The sequence below is a fragment of the Tupaia chinensis genome, unplaced genomic scaffold (genome assembly GCF_000334495.1).
Source record: "Tupaia chinensis unplaced genomic scaffold, TupChi_1.0 Scaffold000671_1, whole genome shotgun sequence".
Lineage (NCBI taxonomy): Eukaryota > Metazoa > Chordata > Mammalia > Scandentia > Tupaiidae > Tupaia > Tupaia belangeri.
Genome location: NW_006160193.1, coordinates 4,803,211 through 4,827,204, shown reverse-complemented (window position 1 = coordinate 4,827,204; position 23,994 = coordinate 4,803,211). Strand labels below are relative to the sequence as shown.

The 23,994-nt window shown below is 37.5% G+C and overlaps 2 long non-coding RNA genes, 6 other non-coding genes and 1 pseudogene across 9 annotated transcripts; 1 reads left to right on the top strand and 8 right to left on the bottom strand.

The window, feature by feature from the left end:
* Positions 1 to 949: 949 nt before the first annotated feature.
* On the bottom strand, positions 950 to 9,056 carry LOC102489577 (uncharacterized). The gene is made up of 5 exons (XR_003551333.1): positions 8,803 to 9,056; positions 5,224 to 5,315; positions 4,020 to 4,095; positions 1,583 to 1,670; positions 950 to 986 (listed from the first exon to the last, which is right to left on the bottom strand). It is a non-coding gene; the product is annotated as an uncharacterized LOC102489577 (long non-coding RNA).
* On the bottom strand, positions 2,093 to 2,167 carry LOC114009944 (small nucleolar RNA SNORD113/SNORD114 family). Its single transcript, XR_003551343.1, has one exon. It is a non-coding gene; the product is annotated as a small nucleolar RNA SNORD113/SNORD114 family (small nucleolar RNA).
* Positions 4,714 to 4,785, top strand: LOC114009941 (small nucleolar RNA SNORD113/SNORD114 family). The gene has a single exon (XR_003551340.1). It is a non-coding gene; the product is annotated as a small nucleolar RNA SNORD113/SNORD114 family (small nucleolar RNA).
* LOC114009945 (uncharacterized) lies at positions 8,665 to 8,733 on the bottom strand (annotated as a pseudogene).
* Positions 9,057 to 10,311: 1,255 nt separating the features above from the next.
* Positions 10,312 to 10,386, bottom strand: LOC114009957 (small nucleolar RNA SNORD113/SNORD114 family). The gene has a single exon (XR_003551354.1). It is a non-coding gene; the product is annotated as a small nucleolar RNA SNORD113/SNORD114 family (small nucleolar RNA).
* A 4,522-nt stretch (positions 10,387 to 14,908) lies between these two features.
* LOC114009937 (small nucleolar RNA SNORD113/SNORD114 family) lies at positions 14,909 to 14,980 on the bottom strand. Its single transcript, XR_003551336.1, has one exon. It is a non-coding gene; the product is annotated as a small nucleolar RNA SNORD113/SNORD114 family (small nucleolar RNA).
* A 358-nt stretch (positions 14,981 to 15,338) lies between these two features.
* On the bottom strand, positions 15,339 to 21,377 carry LOC102489300 (uncharacterized). 2 transcript variants are annotated; one of them, XR_003551324.1, is made up of 4 exons: positions 21,328 to 21,377; positions 18,599 to 18,685; positions 16,803 to 16,840; positions 15,339 to 15,377 (listed from the first exon to the last, which is right to left on the bottom strand). It is a non-coding gene; the product is annotated as an uncharacterized LOC102489300 (long non-coding RNA). The 2 variants fall into 2 exon arrangements; XR_003551325.1 differs by lacking the exons at positions 15,339 to 15,377; positions 16,803 to 16,840 and adding an exon at positions 17,784 to 17,856.
* LOC114009938 (small nucleolar RNA SNORD113/SNORD114 family) lies at positions 17,286 to 17,357 on the bottom strand. The gene has a single exon (XR_003551337.1). It is a non-coding gene; the product is annotated as a small nucleolar RNA SNORD113/SNORD114 family (small nucleolar RNA).
* Positions 21,378 to 23,746: 2,369 nt separating the features above from the next.
* LOC114009943 (small nucleolar RNA SNORD113/SNORD114 family) lies at positions 23,747 to 23,818 on the bottom strand. Its single transcript, XR_003551342.1, has one exon. It is a non-coding gene; the product is annotated as a small nucleolar RNA SNORD113/SNORD114 family (small nucleolar RNA).
* Between the last annotated feature and the right edge of the window lie 176 nt (positions 23,819 to 23,994).

Here is a 23,994-nt window from a genome sequence, read left to right as displayed (position 1 = left end):
ATTTGTCTGGACTCATTAAAGACCCCATATCACCAAGGCAACATTCTGCAAAAAGTACAAAATAGGAGGCAGTTCACTACCTGAATTTGGAATATACTCCAAAGTGGTGATAATCAAAACAGCATGGTACTGGCACAAAAACAAACCATAGACCAATGGAACAGAAAAGAAAATACAGAATAAATCCCAAATCATACAGTTAACTCATCTTTTACAAGGATAAAAGACAATGCAGTGAATAAAAGAAAGTCTTTTCAGAAAATGGTGCTGGAAGAACTGGATATCCACCTGCAAAAAAATGAAACTAGACCCCTACATTTGCCATTAATAAGAATCAACTCAAAATGATCAAAGATTTAAATATAAAACCTCAAACTATAAAACTACTGCTAGAAAACTTTGGGAAAACTCCCAAAGACATTGGATTGGGCAAAAACTTCTTAAATAAGACCCCTAAAGCACAGGCAATAATCCCCAAAATAGACAAGTGGGATTACACCAAGCTAAAATCTCAGCACAGCAAAGGACACAATAAACAGAGTGAAGAGACAAGCTTCAGAATGGGAGTGGATATTTGCAAACTATCCTTCAGATAAGGGATTGATAACCAGAATATACAGGGAATTGAAGCAGCTTACCCACAAAACAAATTAAAAATCCAATGAAAAAGTGGGCAAACAAGTCAAACAGACAAATTTCCAAGGAAGACACATAAATGGCCAATGACATATGGAAAAATGCTCAATGTCTCTTCTCATAAGAGAAATGCAAATAAAAACCACAATGAAATACCATTTAGTCCCATCAGAATGGCTCTGATAAAAAAAAAAATGATGCTGGTGAGGCTGTGGTGAAAGGGGAACACTCCCACACTGCTGGTGGGAATGAAGATTAGTACAGTCACTGTGGAACAATATGGAGGATCCTCAAGGATGTAAAAATAGAACTTCCATCCAACCCAGTAATTCCACTCCTGGGTATTTATCCTAAGGACAAGAAAACAGTCAGAAAGGCAATTGCACATCCATGTTTATTGAAGCATTATTTACAATTGCTAAAATTATAACTGTAATTGACTGGATTGAAAAAATGTGGCACATATACACTATAGAATAAAACTCAGTCATAAAAAAAATGAGACACTGTTATCTGACACAAAGTGGGTAAATATAGAAGATTTAATAATAAGCAAAGCAACTCAAGACTATGAAAGACAGACTTTGTATATCCCCACACAATACATATTATATCTGCACTTTGCATGTCTACACTTAACAATAGAAACTGAAAGAATGGAAAATATAATAGTAGAAACAGCAAGAGTAGATACCACAGACCGTATAGGAGTGGGTAGACACTTGGGAGTAGGGGAGAGAAACTCAAGGAGAAAAACTCAAAGAGAAAAAAGGGTACATTTAACAGACACAGAATGGAAAGGTGTATTGCATTCAGTAAAGTATTTGAGAATCCATATCATATGCTGTAAAAAGGTACAATGATTAAATGTGAATGTTTAAAAATGTAGAAAAAAAAGAAACAGAAAATTGTTCAATTCAATACAAGAACACTGACTATTACTCACATTGGTCTTCCTGCTCCTAACACTTAGATGTAACCACAGAGCTTCAAGACCAGGAACAATGAGTAAACCAGCTTGGAAAGCATTCATTCTGAGGATTACAGAGAACAGATGATTAAAAAAAGGTCATAACATTATCTCCATTGATCCAAAACTCCCCTTCATTTGGTCAGTCATATGTAATTAGTAATTCTGGATGTTTATTTTATTATCTCTTACATGCACTAACAGTAGCCATCTTGCTATTGACCCAGAAGATAAACACTGATATTTACATAATACTATCTACATCATACTTAACTAAAGGGGTGACAAGCAGCCACCATTTAATTCTCTTTGGACTTTAGAGTTTTCAACATACTTTAATAATGTTTCTTGTCATAGCACATATTTATAATAGGATGGTGCTTCAAACCGATCATTTTTATTTATGTATTAGTTAATCGATGTCCATTAATCCAATTACAATAATGGGATAAAATGCATGGATGGAAGAACATGATTTCTTTTGCATTGGACCTCAGAGATCCAGACACGTACTATTCATCCTCCAAGACTCATATGCTAGCAGTGGTCACCTTTGGCCACTAAAGGGCTTTGGTCTCTTTTTTTTTTCTTTTTTTTTTCTTTCTTTCTTTCTTTCTTTCTTTATTTATTTTTTATTATCATCATAATCTTCTTTATATTACATTGGATTACATATAACTTTACAGTGTATTACATTGTTTTTTCAAAAGGGAATGCCATGCATGTCAGTCAGTACAGAGACATTAATCTCCCCACTTTAACATTCCATATCTTTTCTGTTTTCCCCAATCATTATTTTTATTATTCTAATTATTTTTATAAAACAATCAATTGCTATTTCTCATTTTGCTTGTAAAAATACTTTGCCCATCATGAAATACTTCTCAGACCAATCCAGTTGAGAATACTATACATGTCATCATCAACAGTTGATAAGCCCTATCTGTTTCTCACTAACGTCCTGTCTCTCTATTGTTCACTTGCTATCTTTCTCTATCCTCTTCTCTTCACTTACCCCATTCCACACTGTCCTATTCTCATTAAGTACCTTCACTGTTTTTATGTCCTCCGATTTTTTGCTCTCTATTATAGAGTGCGGATAGTCGGTACATATTGAGTGGATACATACAATATCTTTCTTTCATAGCCTGGCTTACTTCACTCAGCAATAGATCCTCCATATCTGACCATTTTCTATCAAATTCCAGGGTCTTGTTATTTTTTATGGCTGAATAGTATTCCATAGAGTATATATACCACACTTTTTCAATCCATTCATCAGTTTGTGGACATTTAGGTTGGTTCCATGTCTTGGCAATTGTGAATAATGCTGCACTAAACATGGATGTGCAAGCACTTTTCTGACTGAGCGTTCTCCTGTCTTTTGGGTAAATACCCAGAAGTGGGATTGCTGGATCAAATGGTAGTTCTATTTGTAGATCTTTGAAGGGCTTTGGTCTCTTCAGTCAGTTCTGCATTGTCTACTGACTGACTACTCCATTTACCTACTAATCACAACTGTAAAAGCCTGTGACTCACAAAACTCAGGTAAAGCCTTGATATTATTAATATACAAAGAAAATTCAAAAAGTTCACTGGAAGGGCCAGCAGGTGGCATGGTGGTCAAGGTGCTGGACTCCCACATGGTTGACCATGATTTGAGCTCTAGACCCAGAGGCTTGAAAATCACTCTGGCCACTTGCATGTACATGCCCCAAACCCCAAAGCCATCTCCCCCGGGAGGGGGGTAGTGATTTCTCACTTTCCCTCTGATAAGTACATGTGCCCAATGACAAAAACCTAAAACAAACAAAAAAGTTCACAGGAAAATTGAATTTAAGTATGAGTTTATTTTGGTGCACTAAAAAGTTGTAATCTGTGCACAGTGTGTTATAATACACATTTTCTATGACCTTTTTGAAGACCCTTTTTATGCAACGTAAGTCATTATGACATCAATATATTTTTTTTAATAATTATCCTCAGGGACCAGCAGTTGGCGTAACGGCTATGTCACTGGACTCCCATGTAGTCATCCATGGTTCGAGTCCTGAACCCAGTGACTTAAACTCACACCGTGTGTGTGTGCGTGCATGCGTGCTCAAGATCCCAAGAAGAGAATGGAGGAGAAGGGATTGTGGTGTGGCCATCCCTCCTGTGGGGTGATTTTTCACCTTCTATCTCTCCGTCTCTGTCTGTCTTTCTGGCGAGTGCATGCAACCTATAGCAAAAAAATCTCTCAAAAAAATTATCCTTAGTTCTTCATACATGTATTAATCAATACGATGTCTCATAGCAATCCCATATTTGTCACATTTGGCCCTATTTTCTGTATTTCACATTTTTCAATAGTACAGTAAGCATCCTTAAATACATCACCATAACCCAAACAAGAACTTTGACTGTTACTCACCTTAGTCTCTTTCATAATCCAGAGGCAACCTAACAAATCTTGATCAAGGTGGGCATCTTAACTCAGTGTATCCATTCTGAAGAGAATCCATTTAGAAGATAAAAACATCAATAAAATCTTCTTAATTTAAACATATATTCTGCCATTAATTTGAATAGTCATTTGATCATTATTATTTTCCTTAATCAAATAAACTCTAAAGTTGCAACAGACTGAGAATAACTATTACCTATCATTGTCTGTATTGTCCTTAGTAAAAGATGCCATAAATTTGATCCATGTATTATCCATTTTCTTTAAAGATGTTTCAGTGATCAATACAGATGACAATAGATGATACTTATCTCTCTGCATCTTTATTTATGCAACACTTCTTCATCCTGCCCTTGATTTTTTACAATAACATTTTTTAAAATTACTGACATAGCGATCAGAACAAGATCCTTGTATATCCTGACATCTGTCCATAAGATCCTTTCAAAAATAGGGCAATGGGCTAGTCAGTGGCGTGATGGCCTGGGCCTGGCAGCTTGCTTTCTCACTTTCCATCTCTCTCTCTCCCTGGTCAAGTAAAAAAATAATAATAATAAATAAAATTAAATAATTCTTTTTAAAAAGTTGTTGTTAGTGAAGTAATGTATTAATCAAATACAGGTAGAAATGAATGCAGGTAGAAGGGAATAAAGGACCGTCCTGGATTGATGATGACTACTGGTTACGTATGAGTTACATATGATGCACGTGTGTCTGGAACTCTGAAGTCCATCACAGGAGAGTATCTGGCCCGTTCCTTCTGTTTATAAACAGATTTCTGGAGCGTATAATATATGTGTGTGGCTTTTGTGTTCATTCATTTTTATTCTGTTATTAGAGTGGGACCAATGAAATAATTTGTAAACATGTGCATGAGCAGGAGATGAACCATTGTCCAGTTACTCAGTAAGTGGTGGAGCAAAATATACCATTATATTATGTGTTAGAAACTCTGAAGTCCCAAGAGAAATAAGCATTACCTCTTTGTAACCTCTTTGGCTGTGGGTGATGTTGGTAGTATAAGTGATTTTCAACATCTGGGATACAGAAAGTTGCCAAATGTTCTTTTTTTTTAGAGAGAAAATGAAGTACATATACTATAAATAATGACTTCCTGGATGATTGATGAGTGGAAAGATCTAAGCAGAAATCAGCAGGACTGTCTCATTACCTTGTGATCTGCCTGCTCTGCAGTCCTCCGAAGGCCTGCTCTTCAGCCGATTTGCACATTTCTTCTGTGGTCCTGAAGCCCTGTCGTTTCATCTGTGTGTTTGGAGCACAAAGGCCAACGTGAGCGACAGTGCTCTTGTTAAGATTGTTCTTTAAAGAGGCATTTGTTATTGTGTCAAAAAAGTATTAAATGTAATAAGGCTAAACATACCAATGCTAAATATCAGATTAATTTAAAGCATTAGATTGATTAATCCATAGATAAAACATTGAGTATAGTTAACAAAAAGTTTCATCTTTGGGTCAATAATTATATATATGGATATTAGGAACATTCAAGAATCTCATGTTTTTTGAGATTTGTGTATATTTATTAATGACTAAATCAATAAATAAACACAGATGAAAGTAGAGAAAGAGGGCCAGTCCTGGATCAATGATGTTGGTCAGAGGTATATGAGTCATATACAATGAGTAACATTCCCCTGTTTTTTATTTTTATTTTTTTGAAAAGTTTTTGCCATGGGGCATATACACTTGCCAGAGAAAGGAAGAAAGAGAGAGAGAAGAGAGGGAAAGTGAGAAGGCACCCTTTATGGGCACGGTCATGCCACAGTTCTTTCTCTTCCATTTATAGGCATACGCACACACACACACACAGCATGTTTCTCAAGCCACAGGGTCCTGGACTTGAACTGCATAGTCAGCCCTGTGGGATCCAGCCACCTCAGTCATCACGCCACTGACTGGCCCATTGCCCCATTTGTGAAAGGATCTTATGGACAAATGTCAGGATATACAAGGATCTTGCTCTGATCACTATGTTCATAATTTTTAAAAATATTATTGTAAAAAAGTCAAGGGTAGGATGAAGAAGTGTTGCATGAAGGAATAAAGATGCAGAGAGCTGGACACTATAGAGCTGGCTCTGCACTTTGAATCCTGGACCTGGCAGCTTGAAAGAACACCCAGGTGGGTGTGCGTGCAAGCCTATCAGCACATACTTAAAATAAACTGAACTGAACTGAATTCATCTCATTCCTCAATTCATGGCATCTTGTTAAGAGTGATCAGTTCTTGGGAACCAGCAGTTAGCGTAATGGCTATGTTGCTGGACTCCCACGTAGTCAGCCGCAGTTCGCCTCCTGGACCCAGTGGCTTAAAACTCACGCCGGGCGCGTGTGCGTGCGTGCCCAAGATCCCGAGAGGAGAATGGAGGAGAAGGGATTGCGGCGTGACCATCCCCCCTGGAGGGTGATTTCTCGCTTTCTGTCTCTATGTCTCTCTCTGTCTGTCTGGCGAGTGCACGCGCCCTACAGTGAAAATCTCTCCAAAAAAAAAAAGAAGAGTGATCAGTTCTTGACCTTAACTTCTTTATTAATGCATTTATTTTAGTGTGAATGAAAGAAATATCATGAGTAGATTAATTTTTCTAACTACCTATTCTTTTTCAAGAAACCTAACAATATTTATAACCCCAGAAATCTAGAAAAGACATGCTATTTCTATGCCTACCTGATCTTCAAACAAGCAGCAAAATCCAAGAATTTTTTCTAGGCTAGGGCAACATTATAGATGACATAGTTTGTCCATGTGTGGTTTGACTTCTCATTTATTCATTCCTTGGCTCAGTTATTAATGCATTATGAATTTAAGAAAACACAATAAAAAGTCATGAAGCACAGTAAAATCTTTGATATTCTGAATGTTTGTACCCAACAGAGTGCACAAACTCATTATTTTTCATGATGAAGCTGAGAGTTCTAGACACGAGCTTGCACTGGCCATAACTCACATGTTGCCAGTCTTCACCCCTGGTCTACATCTGTTTCTCCATTCATGTCAGCACTTGGTGATTGTTTAATTCATCAGTTCACTAATAAGAATAAATACCAGAGAGTCGCAAAAACAAGATCTCTACCATCTGCCTATAAAATTATTACCTTTTGACCCTAGATCACTTTTATTAATGGACCTTACTGTTTTACATACAGATAAATCAGCACAACACATCATATCAACACTGTTTTTAAGATCTGGCTATGGTTGCCCTTACCTGGTTCTAACCCACATACAGCACTACCTCTTTAAAAACACTCAATCTAGGACCAGCAGGTGGCATGGTGGTTGGGGCGCTGGACCCTCTCCCACATGGCCAACAACGGTTCAAGTACCAGACCCAGCGACTTGCTTTCTCATGTTCTCTCGCTCACTAGTTCTCTCTCTCTCTCTTGCTCTGTGTGTGTGTGTGTGTGTGTGTGTGTGTGGTCAAGTTAAAATAAATGAATGAATAAATAAAATTAAATAAATAATTATTAAAAAAAAAAACACTCAATCCAAGACCAGAATATCGACTATTACTCAGAAGGTCTCTGTGCACATGCACAGAGGCAGTTCCATAGCTCGCTATTATGACAGTGTCTTTAAGTTCACTTCAGTGCATATATTCAACAGAGTACAAAGTAAACCAGCTGACTTAAAAACTTGAGACATTTTGATTATATTAATTCTTCCAGTCCAGGAACAGAGGATGTCTTTCTCCTTTTTATATCATTTTCGATTTTTTTTTTAAAGTTTTCCATAGTTTTCCTTGTAGAGGTCTTCCATTTGTTTGGTTAGGTTTATTCCTAGGTATCTTATTTGTATATGTGTGTATGTGAATATTGTAAATGGGAATGCTTTCTTCAACTCTGCCTCAGTCTGTTCACTGTCAGTGTATAAAAATGCTGTAGATTTTTCTATGTTAATTTTGTATTCTGCCACTTTACTGTATTCATTTATCACTTCCAGGAGATATCTTTGGCAGCTTGCTTTCTTACTTTCCCTATTTCTCTTTCTGTTTCTCTTTGGTGAGCTCATGTGCCCTATAGCAAACTGAGAAATAATGATGATGATAAAATAAAAATAATTTTTGAAAAAAAAAGTTTACTTTTTATGTAAGGGCTGGCAAGTGGCATGGTGGTTAAAGGTGCTGGATTCCCACATGGCTGACCGTGGTTCGAGTCCTGGACCTGGTGGCTTGCTTTCTCACTTTCCCTTTCTCTCCCTCTCTGGTCAAATTATAAGATAATAATAATAAATTAAATTGAATATTTTTTAAAAAGTCATGGAGCTGGCAGGTGGCATGGTGGTTAAAGGTGCTGGATTCCCACATGGCTGACCGTGGTTCGAGTCCTGGACCTGGTGGCTTGCTTTCTCACTTTTTCTCTCTCTCTCTGTCCCTCTCTGGTCAAACTGAAATAAACAAATGAATAAATAATAAATAAAGTTAAATAAAATAATTCTTAAAAAAAAAAAAAAGTCATGAATTCAACAAGCAAACAAGGTCCCTGTATTCTGTAACGGCTGTCATTCAACAAGAAAACAAGGTCCCTGTATTCTGTAACGGCTGTCTAGATGGCCCTTTCAAGTCGAAGAAATGGATAACAGATTGCTGCTGATTCTGGACCTCAAAGTTCCAGATACATATTCATCGTACACAACTCAGACATCACCAGTAGTCATCGATTCAGGATTGCTCCTCTTCTTTTCCATTCATTTCTACATTGCTTATTAATTTTTTGCCACCAAGAATACTCACAATGGACCATGTGCACAGGGGTGATCATGGAGTTTCTTCCTGGTCCCAGCCAAATCACTCAGTCAGTCAGGGTGGCCATGCTGAGGAATACACAGGAGGGCAGATGGTAACAAGATGGACTCTCTGCTGATCCATTCACTTCACCTTTCAGTCACTCGGGTAGATGTGAATTTGCAGTAACCCTTCATCTTCTCTTTAAAAAATTGGTATCATTCTCCTTGTTCTGACCCAGAATAAGAATGTGGACCATCTCCATGAACCTTAATCAAAGAAGAAAGACACTCCAGCAATGTATTTTTTAATGGGATTCAGTATCTTCAGTACATTTTGATGGCTTTTTTTGTGTCTAATAAGAGTAGAAAAGCTACACACTTATCTTTACTTTTTATGTATTTGCACATTGATTCTTACATCAATACACTTACAATAAAAGGATCAAAATTCAAAAAAATAAGCCAAGAAAATGGTCCTTTTGCATTCTCCCAATCCATATAAGATCACTGCAAACAGAGGCGATAACTCAATTTCCTTCTGTATTGAACATCAGAGGTCCAGACACAAGTTAGGAATCACCCAAGCACAACTGCTATGTGACAACATCGTCTATGCCTGGGACATTTTTACCTAATTCTCATCTATACCTATTCCTTCATTAATTCACTAATGTATCAGCACTAATACTAATTTTATAATTCCTGCAAACCAAAATAACCAAAGAATAAGAGCACTGGATATTCTACCCATGACTAGAGAAGCATTTGTCAGTTTGATGTATTGTTCACAAATTATCTGTGATGTGTAATATACATGTGTGTGTGATGTATATATACATAGATGTAATTCTTCATGCCATTGTCACATGTATCCCTGGCCATGGTTGGCCTTTTGGATTGCATTCCATACTTTAATGACATAATGAATACTGTTTTAAAAACTCTCATATAAACACGTGAATTTTATTACTCATATTGGCTACCAGAGGCAAGCTAAGATCTGGTAACTGTAAGTCCCCTTGAGCGTATCCATTCTGCAGAATTCAAAGAAAGCAGATGGTTAGAAAGAGAGGCCTTATCTTATTGATCCTTCCATTCTGCATTTCCTTTTTTTCAGCCATTTAGGCATTTAATAATTTCTCATAATGGGAATATTATCCTTTTAACAAAAGAAATCCTTTCGAATTTGAGACTGATGTAAAAAATAAAATGAACTCTTAAGTTAAGAGAGTCTATATGACCCTTAGCCAAAGAAGTGACACCCATTATCTATCTATTTCTTAAGGGACATCAGTGTGGAAAATTTTTAGTAATAATACTAAAAAATGCTATCACCACCATATTCATGTTTATAGCTGGACAATGATTCACTGTTTTCTTCATCTGGTTACTTTTAATTGTTCTATCATTGACCCATCATAATAAATCTAAATCTGTTAATACAAAGGAAAGACATGACCTTTGTATATTTCTAATAGTTGCCTATAGGATTATTTTCATGATAAAATGTTTTACATTGGACCTCAGAGTTTCAGACACTTAGTATTCATCGTCCATGACTCAAACGCCACCAGTGGTCATCATTGGTCCATGTTTGGGTCGCTCTTTCTTCATTCATTTCTCCATTTGTGTAAATAAGTCATAAATCAATTAATAACAATAAAATAAATACATCATTCACAAACACCAAGAACCAGAGCCTTGAAAAATCTCTAACATCAGTCCCTAAGAGCATTTCTACACCAACTAGGACTTTCATTAGTTGACATCAATGGCAAATTATTAATTAATGAACATAATTGGACCAGAGTTACCTTTTTTATTCTATTTAGTATTTTAACAGTATTATGAATACCCCAAACCAATGGCCCAAAGCAAAACAAAAACTGTGACGGTTACTCACATTGTTCTTTCATAAACAGAGAAGCAGCGTCCCAATCAAGAGAGCTCAAGTCAGCTCAGAGCAACCATTCTGCAGAGTACAAAATTGAGAGCACAATAAAAAACTGAGACATTTTCTTCATTCATCCATAGTTTTTACCATTTATTTTTATAGCCATTTAGGCATTTTTAAGTTTTTGGTAACTGTTTATTCACATTTAATCACTGTGCATCTTTACAGTGTACAACATGGTTTTTCGTAGCATGAACACAGTGCATATTAGTTAACGCAAAGACAAGATCATATACATTATCGTCAACAGATAACTTTTCATTTTTATGTTTAATGTTTTCTTTTTGTTCCCTGATCGCCTCCCTCCAATCCCCCTATTCCCCATCCCCTCCTATACTGTCTTTAGTATCTACAATTGGCCACCCTGCCAACAAACCTTCTAATATTTCACTTTCTGCTACAGAATTCAGGGGACCAGCAATTGGCATAATGACTATGTTACTGGACTCCCATGTAGCTGACTGCATGCAGTTCGAGTCCTGGACCTGGTGGCTTGAACTCATGCCGGGCACGTGTGCATGAGTTGAAGCCCAGGATCCTGAGAGGCAAATGGAGGAGAAGGGATTGCAGTGTGGCCATTTCCCCTGGGGGGTGATTTCTCGCTTTCTGTCTCTCTGTCTCTCTCTGTCTTTCTGGAGAGTATATACACCCTGTAGTAAAAACCTCTCCAAAAGAAAAAAAAAAGAATACAGATATTCAGTATATGTAATATTAAGTGGGGACATATAATGACTGTCTTTCAGTCTGGCTTGCTTTGCTTAGCATTCAATTTTCCGTATCTGTTCACTTCATATCAAATGTCAGGATCTCATTGTTTTCCATGGCTGAGTAGAGTCTATTAACTTTTCTTTATATAACAAACATGAAATTATCAACTGAATCAGGTTGATATAACTATTACTTATATCATCCTTAGACAAAGATATAATACACCAATCTACTTGTTACCTATTTCATTTATATTAGCATATTTTTTTCTTACTATACATTTTAATATTAAAGAGCAGTTCATCTTTCATCTTTATTAATTTATATACTTGTTTATATACTCCACCACTGCTACTCATACATAATTTTTTTAAATTTATACACACAAAGACTAGAACAAGACCCTCATAGTATCCTAACTTCAATCTGTAGGATCATCCAAACCCTGGGGATGGACTAGCTTCCTTTCTGTTGGGCCTCTTCATTTCCAGCACATACTACCCACAGCCCACAGCCCAGACACCACTAGCCATCATTAGTACTCCAGGACTGGTAATTTTTATCCGTTCTCATCTACACATGATTATAGTTAACTTATTAGTTCATTAATAACAATAATAAAATAAATACGCAGGAATCAAATTATAAGAGCAAGATCCTTAAGCCACCCTAACATCAGCATGTAGAATCATTTGTCAAAGTTAATGAACCTCTTTCACTAATCACCTTCATTGTTGTGAACACTGATTAAGTAACACAATATTTCATGTCAGTTCTATATCTATCCCTGGTCAATGGTTGGCCTTCTTTAATTGTATTTCAGATATATACATTTTAGGTTGTTGCCATAAATTATGTATGCTTGCCAGAAGAAGATAGACAGAAAGTGAGAAATCACCCCCCAACACACATACAGGGATGGTCACACTGCAACCACTTCTCCTCCATTCTCCTCTCAGGATTTGGGGCACACATGCATATGCACCCTGAGTGATTTCCAAGCATCCAAGTGCAGGACTTCAACCATAGTTGGCATGTGGGAATCCAGCACCTAAACCACCAGGCCCCTAATTATGTTTAGTATTTTCAGTATCACAGTGAAAGCCTAAATGAACTACTAGAACCATGACAAGAACACTGCCCATTACTCACATGAGTCTCCATGCTCCAGCTAGAGAAGCAACCATGGAGCACATAGCTGAGGCATGAGTCAGCCTAGGTGTGCCCATTCTGAGACCTGCAAACAGAGCAGACAGTAAGACTGGTATACGCAGTCCACCTTCACTGCAGTAAGCAGTTAGGGATCTATTAATTTGGGTTAACATTTGTTAATTATTCCCTAGGAAATGATCAAACATGTCACTGACTCAGGATAAGCAGTTGTGACTGTACTGTTTAATGCATCCTCAGTCAAAACGGCACTTGAACCATTTTTATGTCTTAAAAGACATTGGTAGTTTTGATAGATACACATTAATCATTTTTGTATACATTGGTATATATGAAGGTTTTATTCCCCCACCACATATATTAAGATTCAACAAACTTCATCCTCTTCACCTTTTTGTATTTATTTTGCACATTGATTCTCTTATTAATCCATAAATTATAACACAATCAAAATTCATAACAAGTGTCAAGAAAACAATACTTTTATATTTCTAAAATCTGTCTATAGGATCTCAATAAACTATTTTCCATTTTATTTAAAGAATTATTTATTTAATTAATTCCATTTGTTATTACTATTTTTCAATTTGACCAGACAGAGTCAGAGAGAGAGAAAAGGAAAGCAAGAAAGTAAACCGTCAGGTCCAGGACTCACACCGCAGTCCACTGCCCTACCACGATGCCGCCTGCCAAGCCCATATTTTCCTTTTTCTTTTAAAGTTTTTTTTAAAGGTTTTGCCATAGTGTGAGAGGAAAAGTTAGAAATCACCCCCTAGGGGTGGACCATGGTCAGCCATGAGGGAGTCCAGTGCCTTAACCATAACACCATCTGTTGGCCCCTAACACTTTATTTTTAACTGACAAAAATATATATAATAATTGTGTGTGTGTGTGTGTGTGTGTGTGTGTGTGTGTGAGAGAGAGAGAGAGAGAGACAATTTGATATTTGACAAGTTAACGTGTGGCAAGGTTAAATCAAGCTAATTAAAAATATCTAGCACTTCACAACCTCACCACTTTTTGTAGTGAGAACACTTAAAAATCAACTCTTAGCAGTTTGGAAATATACACCATTTTTATAGTCACCATTCTGTGGAACGTAGCGCTGCATCTTTTCCTGCCTAACTAAAACCTTCGAACATCTCACCACCCCCCACTGACACTCGAGGGTCTGATAGCCACCTTTCTACTCAACTTCTGTGAGGGCGACTTTTTATATTCTACATGTAACAGACATCATGCAGTATGCATCCCCCGTGCCTGGGTAGTTTCCCACATTGATTATCCATCTAAAATTATTCATCGGTTACTTCATTAATCCACTGATGTGATGTTTTTAATATCTTATTATTCAAAAAGCCCAGAAATAAGAGTCTTACATAGCTACATGTCCTTATAAACTCATTTTGTACGTTAGTACATCTCTTCCATAAATCACCCTCAATGCTTCGTATATATAATAAACACAGTGATCCAAATGTCTATAGAATCATTTGCCTATTGACTACACTCTTGTCATTAACTATCCTGATTGCTGGAATCAACATGATACTTTATATCAATTACATATTTATCAATGGACTACTGTTGGTCTTTTTTCCATACTTAATACTTTTTTAATATACTAATTATAAAACTAAACAATCTATCCAGACCAAGATGAGAACATGGACTCACCTTGGTCTCCAATTCCCACATCTGGAGACAACCAAAGAGATCTCTGACCACTGCAGAATCCTTCAATCCTTAAATCAGCCTGAGTGTTCCTGTTCTAGAAAGTAGAAAGTGGAGAGGTGACAATATGATCGGAGATATCCTACCGACCCTTGTATCTACAGTGCATTTTCTAGTCATTTGAGTATATCTAATTTCATATAGTTCACATTCTATTCATAAAAACTAAAACCATTAAACGTTCACTAATCCAGAAAAAGAATATTGGTCATTATTTATGTGTCTCATTAACTGGAGGTAACAGCTTTCGGCCATTTATTTAATTGGTTTAGGGTTTTCTCTTGCCTCACTCATTTCATTGGGTGATGTTTCGCCCTCTTCTCTTTATTTATTTATACTTGTGCATTGATTCTTTATTCATCTTAAAATTATTCTGATAAAATTTGTACAAAGTGATGTTTTATTATATACTGATTGTTTTATTGATCCATTTATTACAATAGAATCAAAAATCTATGAGCACCAAGGCCCCAAACAATATCCTTCTAAAATTCTAAATCTATCAATCATTTCCAACAAGAGGCAATAAACTAGATCTATTTTTACGTTGGACCTCAGAGTTCCAGACACGTATTCATCATCCATGACTCATACGCCACCAGCAATCATCATTGATCCAGGATCGGGCCTCTTTATTTTTTTAATTCTCATCTACCTTTTTTTCATTATTTAATCATCACTTCCCTGACAGTAAGAAAATAAATACCTATGAAGCAAAAAATAAAAGGGAACACACCTGAGCCTTGATAGTCCTGCATCTATCTATAGAATCATTTGGTAATAAATTCCTTTTATTAATCAACATCGTGGTTTTATCTATGGATTAATCAATATAATGCTATATATCCCATCTATATTTGTTAATGATCCACAGTTGTATTTTTTATTATATTTCACATTTTTCAATAAAGATTGCACATCCACCAACACTTACATTGGTTTACATGCACGAAACACAGAGCAAGCGTTCAACTTGTGGTGGCGGGGCTTCCTCACATCAGCGCGGTGATCCGGTTCTGAGGAGTACCAAGCAGAGCGGGTGAGAGCAACATTGAGATACGCTCTCCACTGAGTCTCGCGTTCGACCTTTCAATTAGCCAGTGATTTAAATTTTTATTAATTCGGAGAATTGTTTATTAACTCAGAATGAGAATATTGGCTATTACTTACATCGTCTATATCATCCTTAAGTGTAGATAAAATATTTAAACCATGGTTTTTTGGGGTTTTTTTGGCCAGATGGGCAGGTATGCTCACTAGTGACAGAAAAGGGAAGTGAGAAAGCACCCTCCATGTGGAATGGCCACTCCACAATCTTTTCTCTCCCATTTCTCTTTTCAGGACTTTGGGCATGCAGATACGCGGACCAGACATGTTTTCAAGATGCCACAGCGAATACTGTGATTGTGTAGTTGGACATATGGGATCCAGCCCCAACCACATCACTGGCTGGCCACAAATCAAATAGTTCTTAACAGACGCACGTTTTCAGTATAATAATAGTTCTTAACAGACGCACGTTTTCAGTATGTATAGATGGTTTCCCTGTCTCTCAATATATGTTCATTATTATGGGGTATTTCCATTTTTGTTATTTATTCTTTATTGATCAAATTGCAATAACAGAATGAAAATTAATTTTAAAAAACCAAGAACACGATTCTTGTCTATTTCTACTTTTATCTGTAGGATCATTTCCCACAGAGGGAATGAACTGGCTTCTTTCATGCTGGATCTCATGATTCAGAAGCTACAAGCTGTCATGCTGCTCTAAAACTGGCCCTTCACTTCTCCACGAATTTCAATGTTCGTTTATTTATTTATTTATTTATTTATTTATTTATTTATTTATTTATTTTAGAGGTTTTTGCCATAGGGCGCATGCGCTCTCCAGGCAGACAGAGACAGAGACAGAAAGCGAGAAATCACCCCCAGGGGGGATGGTCATGCTGCAATCCCTTCTCCTCCATTCTCCTCTCGGGATCTTGGGCACACATACACATGCACCCGGCATGAGTTTTAAACCACTGGGTACGGGACGCAAACCGTGGTCGACTACATGGAGTCCAGCGACATAGCCATTACGCTAACTGCTGGTCCCTCAATGTTCATTTATTGAGCAACACATCGCTTCACTAATAGTGATTAAATAACTATGAATCAAAAAGTCTTAAGAATATCAACCTTAGATATACTTGATAGCTTATCTATAGGATCATTTGCCACTTTGAGTATATTTTTTCATTAATAATTTCCAATTTTGCAAATATTGATTACTCAACACAGTGTTTCATGGCAATACCATCATTATTGCCGGGCCATGGTCCTTCTTGGATAATATATAATGCACTTGACAATACTGTGACTACTCTAAAACACCTGCAAACCAAGACAAGAATCTGACTATGATCCTAACACAGCAGTAATCACAGAGCTCATACCTTGGGAGAAGAATTGAGTCCGCGTGGGTACAGCCATTCTGAGAGTACAAAGCAGACAGATTATGAAAAGATTAAAATTATCTTATCCATTGATCCTTGCATTCCTCTTTTCAGTTTATTAGACATTTAACTGTGTATTAAATTGTGATTTTTTTTCCCCTGAGAAAACAACATCAAACATGGCCTTGACCTAAAAAAAAAAAGACTTAGGCCATTATTTTTACTGGATATATGATCTTCAGCCAAAGATGTGGTATTTTGAACTATTTATTTCTTAATGGAATTCAGTGTTTTTATTATATATGAATAGGATTTCTTCTCTCTTCTATTTTCAAGAGCAATAGCTCATCCTCTTCATTTATTTATTCATTCATCCAATTACAAAAATAAAGAGGTAGAAACACAAAAATCAAGGACAATATCCTTGAACATTTCTGACATCTGTCCATAGGATCAGAGGTGTAGACGGCATTTCTTACAGGGTTGGACCTCAGACTTCCAGACCTGTACTCATGATCCATGACTCGTACAACACTAGTCATCATCATTGGTCCAGAGCGCATCTCTTTCTTCATCATTACTCTATTTATTCTTAAGTCATGAATAATGGTTGAAAATAATTTATTATATTTACACCTTTTTCTCTTAGGTTTTTGCCATAGGGTGCCTGTGCTTGCTGGAAAGAGACAGAGAGACAGACAGAGAGAGGGAAAGTGAGAAATCAGCCCCCAGAGGGATGGCCATGCCACAATCTCTTCTCCTCCATTCTCCTCTCAGGATTCTGGGCATGCACGCACATGCACCTGGCTGACTTGCAAACTACCACATCCGGGACTCAACTACAGTCAGCCATGTGGGAGTCCAGTGCCTTAACCACCACACCACCACACCACCTGCTGGCCCTAATCTTATACTTTTTAATAATACAGAGGATATTCTTAAAAATCAAAATAAGAATTTTGAATATTACTCACAAGAGTCCCTGCAAACACAGCAGAAATGATCAAGTTCATGGTCACCACACAATGCTTAAATAGGATCAGGGGTGTTTATGCTGGGGAGAACAAAACATAGCAGATGATAAAAAATAGATAACCTATCTTGTTAGGCCTGTTTCATCCTTTCATTTTCCCAATAATTTCAGTCTTTATTAAGCCTATGGTAATATTTTATATTTTTCTACTAATCAAATGAACAACCTCAAATCTGAACTGACTTAGAAAAATAATATTGACCATTATTTATACTCAGTGCCTTTAAGATCCTAGACAAAAGGGACCAGCAGTTAGTGTAATGGCTATGTCACTGGACTCCCACGTAGTCGACCGCGGTTCGCGTCCTGGACCTGGTGGCTTAAACTCATGCTGGGCGCGTGTGCGTGTGTGCCCAAGATCCTGAGAGGAGAATGGAGGAAAAGGGACTGCGGTGTAGCCATCCCCCCGCGAGGTGATTTCTCACTTTCTGTCTCTCTGTCTTTCTCTGTCTGGCGAGCTCATGTGCCCTATAGCAAAAGAAAACCTCTCCAAAAAAATTAATTAATTAATTAATTAATAAAGAAAAGATCCTAGACAAAAGATAATATTCTTGCTCCACATATTTATATTCCTTAAGACTTTAATTTTTTTATTTATATTACTATTTCTTGCCTTACTACTTAAATTCATAATTAGGCAATGGTTATTTAACTATTTATATATTTGTTCATTGGGTGTTTCATTGATCCATTCATGACAAAATCAAAATTCCTTAATCGAAAATATAATAAAAAGATTCTTAGAACTTAGGCAATTACTAACCACAGTCTATGCACGCTCTACCCAGGCTGGTCACAGTCAACTCCTTCATCATTGGAGAGGGATTACGTCAGCCCTTAGGCATCTGTTCTGTGAAGAACAAAGCAGATGTTATCAATAGGGAGACCACTGTGCGCTTTTTCTTTTTATGGATGTCAGGTGTTACTGCATTGATTGAAATCCTTAATAAGAAAGAGTTTGATCACTGGCTTATGATTCGTCTATGATTAAATCAAAGTTAATTTTCAATAGTATAATAAGTACAACTAACTTCATCACTAAAGCCAAGAAAAAAAGCTACATCATTTGAGAACAGTTGTCTCTATACACCCTACCCACATAAGTAACAATTTACGGGGCCAGCAGGTGGCATGGTGGTTAAGGTGGCTAGACTCCCACATGCTGAATGCAGTTCAAGTTCCAGGCCTGCCAGCTTGCTCTCTCACTTCCCCTCTTTCTGAGTTTCTCTCTGGTCAACTTTTAAAAAATGAAATAAAATAATAACAATGAATAAAATTAAAAATAAATAAGAATTTAGGTCAACTTTTAAGTAGACTACATCTAAATATAATTATTCTAAATGTGTCACAGTCTTTAGGTGATCCACGGCTTCATTCATGTGTGCATAAATTTGTATACATCTGTCTTCTTCACAAATTAACTGAATTGTCTATCCACATTTCTAAAGAAAACGAGCAGGGTAAACAAATCAGCAACTCAGAACTGAAATGTGCATCTGTCTGTCTGCAAGCACAGTACCCAGCACCATGGAAAACACTTTATAGAACAGAATAAAGCATCATTCTTGTTCCAGAACCATGCTTCCTACTGGCCCCGTCACGCTCCCTTTTGTTTACTCAGTTAACCTGTCACTGTTTCGTTCATTTATGTATTTACCAGCATTTCCCTTTCTCTTTCTAAAATAAAATGGAAAACTACGGACTTGCACTATAACCAGAATAAGCATGCTGACATGCTGACTCTTAAACCTGCCCACCCTTAAACAGGAGGGCAAGGTGCTTTATCTGTTTTTAGTGGACTTCCGTTCCTCATAAATATTGGAATAACTGTTGCTGCATTATATACTCCCTAGCAGACCGTTTTTCTCTTTCATGTGTATATTCGTGTGCTGAGTCACCCACTGATAAACTTATGCTAGGTTGGTGGGAAAGTCATGCTGCGATTTTCTATGCGAAAATGCTCCATGACCTTCCCGACAACCCAATAACATGGTCAATAACCTACAAGAACTTCACAACGTCCACGACCGCACTGCCACATCAGACAGGGCTCCTTTCCCACACCACGAACAGACCGTCCTCTTGGGAATGGACGTCACTGGGCCTTCTTTGGCCTCATCATAACCATTGGGTCTTGCCCAACAAACACTCACCCTCAGTCCCTCTTTAGTATTCTATTCATGTATTTGTACAACAGCTCATATTTTACTGATCCACTAATAATATAATCAGTATTTAAGACCAAAGAAACATCAAGAAACTAGACTACCCTAAGGCGTCTCCATAGTTTTTTTCTCACAGTGGAAACAGCCCCTTTGTGTAGTAGATTCATTTCTGTACATTAATAGAATAGTGGGACCAGCAGTTAGCGTAATGGCTATGTCACTGGACTCCCACGAAGTCGACCGCAGTTCACATCCTGGACCGGGTGGCTTAAAACTCACGCCAGGCGGGAACCAGCAGTTAGTGTAATGGCTATGTCGCTGGACTCCCACGTAGTCGACCGCGGTTCGCTTCCCGGACCCAGTGGCTTAAAACTCACGCCGGGCACGTGTGCTTGTGTGCCCAAGATCCTGAGAGGAGAATGGAGGAGAAGGGATTGCGGCGTGACCATCCCCCCTGGGGGGTGATTTCTTGCTTTCTGTCTCTGAGTGAGGATCAGTGGATGGAAAATTACTAAATGGAAACATGGGTGTGGGATGGGAGTGATCAGATATCAAGGGCAAAGATTGATACATTTGAGCTGAGAATTCAAGAGTAGGGGGTTTTCTGCCTAATATAATTTCCCCACTCTTTTTTTTTTTTTTTTGAGAGGGTTTTTTTTTTTTTCACTATAGGGCACGTGCGCTCGCCAGACAGACAGAGAGAGACATAGAGACAGAAAGCGAGAAATCACCCCCCAGGGGGGATGGTCACGCCGCAATCCCTTCTCCTCCATTCTCCTCCCGGGATCTTGGGCACGCACGCACACGCGCCCGGTGTGAGTTTTAAGCCACTGGGTCCGGGACACGAACCGCGGTCGACTACGTGGGAGTCCAGCGACATAGCCATTACGCTAACTGCTGGTTCCCATAATTTCCACACTCTTAACTGGACATGGCATGATTATCCTTAATGTACTTGTCCACATTTAAAGATGTGACAATAAATGGCTATAAACCCACCATCAGCCCCACGCTTAACCACTGACAGTATCTCTCATCTTAAGAGTGTGACTAAACTGTGTCTTTATGAATAGAGGGAAGTTTAAATTAACTGTGACTCAAAAATAAAATGGAATCATTAATTTTTACATTAATTAATGGAGGAATTAAGTATAAAAGTTCATTAAATGGACTCGCCTTTTCTCCCTAATTAACCACAGAAGTGCTGAATTATTCCACAATATAACCTTCGCTCATGCTGTTTCTCTGCAGCCGCTTGCTCCTTTTCCCTATTAGTGTTAACAGCCATGACAAACTGTCAAAACAGAAGAATTACTTTGTTACTTACATGGGTTCTACACTTAGTACTCAAATAAAATGACCACCATCTTCACTATGTATCCATTCTGCAGAGCACAAAGCAAATATAAAAATAGGTAGATTACCTAGAGAGAGAGAAAGACAGAAAGCTAAGTAGAATGAGAGCCAGATTCAGATTTTCTAACTAAGTTCAAGTCAGCAGAGTTCACTAAGAACAACCTGTAGTGTTTCTCATATACTTAAGCCTTGGGTAGCTTACATACCGAGTCATAGGCTGATGGATTGGAGTATTAAATGTAACTACTATAATGAACACTAAACAAAAGAAGAACTATGACTATTATATATGTCTGATGGTTTACATATTCCGTAGACAGCTAAGTCCTTTCTCGAACTGGATCATGCTAGAAAGAATTCAACTGAATATGGAAGATTTCATGCTAAGCTAAGCAAGTCAGACTATGAAAGAGAGGCACTGTGTGTCCCCACTTAATATTAGGATATGTATTTCCCTGTTTTTTCATGCAAAAATGCATCATGACTTTCCCAACGACCCAATATATACTGAATGTCTGCATTCTCTAGCAGAAACTGAAAAATTGGGGGCTGGCAGGTGGTGTGGTGGTGAAAGGCGCTGGACTCCCACATGGCTGGCTGCAGTTCAAGTGCCAGACCTGATGTCTTGCTTTCTCCCTTTCTCTCTCTCTCCCTCTCTCTCTGCCTCTCTCTCCTTCACTCTGTCCCTCGCTGGTTAAATATACATACATACATACATACATACATACATACATACATAAATAAAGTTAAATAAAATAATTCTTTTAAAAACATAAACAGAAAGATTGGACGGTATGAAAGTGTGGAGAGCAACTATAAATACCACAGATGGTGTGGGAGAAGCGTGGGCAATGGGAAGGGGTAAGAGGGAGGGAATCAAGGGGGAAAAGAAAGCAGCAAAGTGTTTAAGGTACATAAAAATAGAGAATTATCCGTAGGTGACAGTGTATACGCCAGTATCTTTGATGGACTAATACACAGTGTATCCATGCTGGGAAAGTTCATCTTTTATGAGATAATGATATACAGCGATTAACTGTGAGAAATAATAATAATAAAAGACAAGAGATCAAGGTAATCTCGGTGTGAGCACATTCTCAACAACCGTCTACAGGGAACCAGCAGTTAGCATAATGGCTATGTTGCTGGACTACCACGCAGTCAACCGCAGTTCGCGTCCCAGACCCGATGGCTTAGAACTCACACTGGGCGTGTGTGCGTGCGTGCCCAAGATCCCAAGAGGAGAATGCAGGAGAAGGGATTGCGGCATGACCAACCCCCCTGGGGGGTGATTTCTCGCTTTCTGTCTCTAATGTCTCTCTCTGTCTGTCTGGTGAGCACACGCGCCCAATAGCGAAAATCTCTCGCCAAAAAAAAAAAAAAAAAACCCGTCTACATATACACAGACAGTTCTACATATAGAATAACATACGTACAAATGAAGTCATTTACCTATTTCATTTTAAAGAAATCACATCAGTAAGCAAGGAAAGGAAATCCTAGCTAAATACATAAAAATACTAACTATTCCAAAATTTAAGAGCCTTTTCTGTATCTGGAAAGCAGGTGCATAGAACTAGATTAAGCACTCTCCCTGCTCCATAACACATGGGCTTCACTAAGATATTAATTTTTTATATTTATAACAACACCATCCTATCTGTGAATCCACAGAACTGGACAATATGAACACCTGTCCATTTGACCATTAGACATAGAAAGAACATCTCGTTTCTTCTCATTATTTTTAATTAAACTAAGGAACCAAATTTAAACAGAGTGAAAATCCTCATTGGTCATTTGACACATGAGAGATGTCAAAACATTGATGCAAAAATGGAATTAAAGTACAAGTTTTTATTTTGGTGAGAGAAAATTCTGAAATCCTTATATAATTCTTTTTAATATACATTTTTCCACAAAGTTTTTAAGGATCCTTCACATTCTCCTCATAGATCCACGTGTAATGCTCTATCAATTAGGTAGTAATTCAACCAGCAACTAATTTAAGTAAATATTTTGTCATTTTCTTAAACAAACAAAAACAAAAACAAAACAAAACAACCTAACCAGAAACAGCACGGAGTGTCGTATCTATCTACCTAAAAGCTCTTTATCCAAAAAGGTCAGCTTCCATCAATTGGCTTTACTGGGTCTCAGTCCTTCAGAAATGTATCAGCAATGCTTCTTACTGTGTGACAAAGTCTCATCTTAGGACCAGCAATAACCTATGACTCCATTTGTTTACATATTTCTTCATTTAGTCATGTACTGCTTTACTGAAAATAATACAATCCATATCCAGAAGCCCAAGAACAAAATCCTGATTATTTTGAACCTCCTGGAATAAGCTTATTTCCCATGGAGATAATACAGAGGAATCTTTTTTAATGGACCTCAGAGTTACAGGGTTTAATCAAAATCCTTGATTCAGACACCCCAGGGTACTCATCATTGATCCAGGATAAAGCATTCCTTTTCCTCATTTATACCTAATCAATCATATATTGATTCATTCACTGGTTTGCTACTAGTAATGAAATCAACAAATAAAAATTTTTAAAGTCAAATACAATACCCTTCAGCATAACAAAGATCTGTCTATTGGTCTTTTCCCATAGAACAGCTCTTTTAGGAT